Source organism: Carassius auratus, chromosome 21 (genome assembly GCF_003368295.1).
Source record: "Carassius auratus strain Wakin chromosome 21, ASM336829v1, whole genome shotgun sequence".
Classification (NCBI taxonomy): Eukaryota; Metazoa; Chordata; class Actinopteri; order Cypriniformes; family Cyprinidae; genus Carassius; species Carassius auratus.
The window spans coordinates 18027038-18032296 of NC_039263.1; positions in this window are offsets into that span (position 1 = coordinate 18027038).

Here is a 5259-nt window from a genome sequence, read left to right on the forward strand (position 1 = left end):
CGGGCTCCATATATGACTTCTGATTTGAGATGAGTCAGGGATTCTAACATAAATAGCAAAGCGTATCTTAAAATAATACAAATTGTAGTGTAGTCATATCTAAAGTGTACATATTTAATGTTTGGGTAGACATTTTGTGAAGCACATTATATGTGCTATAAAAAGGGCAGCATTCTAAAAGTGTGACATCACATCCTGTTTTTGGTTCATTTAGATGTCTTTGGTTCGTTGTGCTTTTATATATCACTGCACCAGAGCAGCATTCACATTTATTAAAACAAACCGCATTAACAGAGATATAACAACAGAGTTTGATTTAATTGAACCAATTCTTTTTGCATTTTATTTACATTTTATGGTATTATAAGTACATAATAAGCATTTTTAAAAGATTAAATTCAAATTGATTATTATTATTAGTTTACAAATATAGTTTTATTTGAGGCTCAGTCAATGTGTCTTTTTACACAAGCAACCCTGTGACCATGTATATCAGAGAAAAGGTCAGTACTGTCAGTGTTGTTATATTTGGCCAACATTATAGATAGCACATTATTAAAGTTCTCAGACTGCCAAATTTCTATACTGGCAGCCTTTTGTTTTTGTGGTTACTGTATGCACATGAGGTTTAAACTAGTGTAAATTATTTCAGTTCCTATAAATAGCTTGTTTTCACATTATTATATGATTCGCCCTTTGAGATTTGAGAAAGATATTTCCACAAAATTGAATCCGACAGCACTTTATGAATCTTACCAGCACAAAGGGGGCTCGTTTACCATGTGATTAGAGGTTTAATAATGTGACGCGTCTCCTTGTCTTTGTGTGGTGGTATTGAGTTTTTAAGACGCTGTCACAGAGGCACCATGGTCCTTTATAGAGCCTCTGTTATGTTCTCACAAAGCCTTGTATTTGTCGCCATCCTTCTGTGCAACATATTGGAGTCTGTCATTTTTAATTTCTCATCTGACACAGTCAGGTTTTGACATTGCTTTGGGTCACCCAATCTGTTGTGCAAACACTCTTTGTCAGTCTAAATAATGTCACCAACTGGCTTGTCATGCGTTTCTCTTCTGTATTTCATCCAATCATGTACTTTATTATACCCTGCTGATGGCAACAGATGTGATGTATAATTTGTGTGTGTGTGTGGGTGTATCACCAAATCTGTCTATCTAGGATATCTGTACGTCTGTCTGTGAAAATTTATTTGTAATAGTTTTGGTTTCAGTTTTTTTGGTTTCAGAGTATGCATATATGTGTCAACATAGCCTGAAACACAGTTTTTATTTTAAGGTCTCACCCATCCACAATAAGTCAGTCAGTCACAGGTACGTGACAAATAAAAGCGGCCGGGTCGAATTAATCAGCTGAAATAAACTACAGGCAGCATTTTGCCTCCATTGCTCAAGATGACGCCTGGAAAACAAGCATGCAGCCATGATAAAGTGCATCTGATTTGACACTTAATAAGTTGATCGATAGCACCAAGAAAGGGCAGATCAGTGGATAAAGGATGAAGAAAAGGGGAAACCAATATTGTTGTACCGTTTTTTTTTTTCTTTTTTTTCTTGTTATTATCTATATCTGCACTGTTCAATCATCTGACTTTTTTATGAGTTATCCTGACTGGTTAACTGAATTCAAGCATGAACAAATGCCTCTGGATCAAATAAATTATTTTTAAAGAACGTGTGTGTGTGTGTGTGTGTGTGTTGTACTGTTCAGTTCTTAATATAAATAATGATTATCTTGGACAAACAGTAAGTTTCTAAAATAACAGCCAGATTATGTGTGGTAGGCTTATTTGTCACTTGTTGTCACTTCACAAAAAAGGCTTTTTTGGTTCACATGTGAGTGGAAGTTTAACAGCAGCATCTTCTCAAAGAACAGAAAACTGTTTTTTGTTGTCAGGAACAGTGCTATTTGTAAAATGAAACACTAGCATACTACGCAGAATACCCTTATCTCTGCATACTTTTAATAGGTCTACATGTATGTGACAGAATTCATTATACAATGTTTAATGTTTATATGCTGCATTTTCTGGAACTTAATCTTGTAAGCGTAACAAACTTAAAACAAGATAAACTGCACATGATATTAAATTTTTTTTAACAATTTCTTTTTTTTTTTTTTTCTTTTTTTTTTAAGTTTTAAGTTAGGTTTATTCTAGTGCTTGCAAAATTTCTGTTTCTGTCTCTTCTTGACAATAATTATGTTTATTATAAAATCTTTACAACCATATAAAACGGGATGCTTTTCAGTTTCACTCCAACTCAGCAACAGGTGCTAGTCAAATGAGTGCAGAAACAGTACAGGTGACAATCAGTGAACTGCAGTCAGATGAGATGTGGTCAGACCAAATTTTATTACAGATGTCATTACACAGTGTAGGCTGTAAACAAAGTTCAGCAGTGGCAGCTCTTAAAGTAATAGCAGCCAAATAACCTAATAACCCAGCTGCTGTGATGTCTGTTAATCAAAGAAAAACATTTGGTTGTTTTTAGAATTCATCTACAGTCAAACCAAAAGTTATTCAGACACCAGATATAATTTTTGATTATTTTTTTTTACTAGTGGGTGCAGGACACTATAGTTAATTTATGTAAGTGAGTATGGCAAAATTAAGTAAAACTGATAAAAAAAATTGGGAACAAAGATTATTCAAACACTTTGACATGAACATGTTTTCCTTAAATGTTTTTTCTTTAACTGCTAATGTGAGCTATTTACACCACAGACTGAACAAAATCAAAAATTGCTTGGTAATTGGTTGACCTAAATTGGTATCATCTAATTGTGTTTTTAAATTTAATGGCTGACAGCTATTCAATCTAATTCATTAAATAACTTTCTATCAAAGTTATGACATTATAAAGATGAATTTGTTCTGACACATTTGTTCTTGTCATATTTTATTACCACTTTATAAACTATAGTGAAAAAACTGTGATAATGTGAGACATTTCGAAGGTGTCTGAATACATTTTGGTTTGAATGTATATTTCATTTTAAAGTAGTGTTTAATAACTTTATTCAATTTCTGTATATTTCCTATTTGCTAAAGGGCATAGGTAAATATGTTTTGACATTTTGACATTTATTTTAAATATAATTTTTCTAATGACATTTATTATATGATATTTATTATAACATTTATGTGAAGATGGTTTTTTAAGTAAAATAAATCAGAGTTCTTATTAAGTGTAATAAATGTTAAAATTGATAGTGCTCAATTATACTGCAATGTTAATATAGTCAACATTACATGTCCCTGGCTTTGGGTTGCATATCAGTATTTATGATTTGTTATACTTCCTATATCAGATTATTACTAGATTACATTACTTACACAAGATTACATTTCTGTTACAATACAAGCATGTTTTGTGGAAGCATGGATGCATGATTTGTCTCATATTTTGTTTAACTAATAGTTATTTTCATCTGTTATGGTTGTTAGCAACTGATTGCAAGGACATATTGAGCCATATTTTAATGATCTAAGTGCATGGTCTAAAGCGCAAGGTATAGGTGCGCTCCACTTTTGCTAGTTTAACAACAGGAAAATGATCGGCGTGCCCAGGCACATAGTGTAAACTTGGTGTCCATATTCTCTTAATGAGTAATGGGTGTTTTTTGGACACAACGTGCAATAAACCAATCAGAGTCTCATCTCCCATTCCCCAGTGAGTTGCACTCATGCCAAGATGGTTTTGCTTTTTACATGGTGGAATTTGCAAGTGCAAAGACAGAACGCATCTCCAGAAAGAAAACTGGACTGCTCATGCGAGCAAATAGGTAGCCTAATTCTGATACATGTGATGACTGTCCATTATGACATGAAGGCATTTTTATATTTGTGTAGTCGACCCAATAATATTCTTTTACATTGTAATCCTTAAAATTTTATGTGTTGCTGTGCATCCTTATGTGTGTAATAAGCAGTGTGTATGTGCATTGAAGACCCACCTATAATAATGCCCTCTTTAAATAACAAAGAAAAAATGGGCACAAATGCATTTGCTATTTATACAACACAGTACAGGACAGGAAAATAACTGCACCGGGCAGTAATAAATTGATTGTGCTCAATTATACTGCAAACTGCTTTTTTAGTTTAGTTAAATGTTGTACATTCAGTCAAGTTTGATTCTATGTTTAGTGTTTGCAGACAAGCTAATTCTTTCTACATACCTTAATGCATTAGTACAGTAACCTTTTTGAGCTAATTCACTACAATATTGAAAATAAATAAATACCAAACTTGTACTAAATATGTATACGATAGATAGAAATAAAATTTGTTACACACATTTTTGTGATTATTTATTAAAATACATGATAAACCTGCAAATAATATAAGATAATACAAAATACCCCATGACCACATTGTCCATAAAACAAATATGCAACATTTGAAAAAAATAAAGAAAGAAAGAAAAGTGAAAGAAAATTAAGTATATCATTCCTGCCACCTGCATACACAGTAACACTTCCTCCAGACCCATTTATTCTGAAAGTGTCATATGATCTGTAAGTCGTGTCAGGTGCCTGCCTTCATCCGGTTGTTCCACTGTATGTTGTTGTACTGTAACATTCCATTGTACTGTAGACAAATAACATTTTATTTGTGAAGTGCAAAAAAAACGTCTCGGTTATATACGTAACCCTCGTTCCCTGATGGAGGGAATGGAGACGTTATGTCGAACAACATACAGGGTCTCACTTGGGAGGCCAATTATCATGTCTGTTGTGAGCAACGGTTACCAACGTGACGCGATGGACCCACAATTCATTTTGGCAATGCTTGACGTCACTCCATTCAAAGTAATGAGAGGCATTGACTGTGACGTCCTGAGTGATTGGGGCATAAACAAAAAGTTATTCATTTTAAAACGAAAATGCACTAGTGTAAATAGGGCCTGAGAAAGGAGAGATGCAACTGCAGCATTGCCATGGTCATGCACGCAGTGCAGTCATGAACCACCCACAAGCAAAAATCTGAAGACTAGATGGACCTGTCACCTATTTATACCTGTATGCACAGGGAGTGGCTCAGGTATGCAAAATCCACTTAAACTCACTTAAACTCAAAGATGATTGGCCTCCCAAGTAAGATCCCATATGTCGTACGACATAACTCGTAGTGAACGACCGATAGGAAACCTGATTTATTATGATGTTTGAATTATCATATAAGTTTATAAACATGTCAACATACATCTATCATATATCCAAACCACTTATCATGTC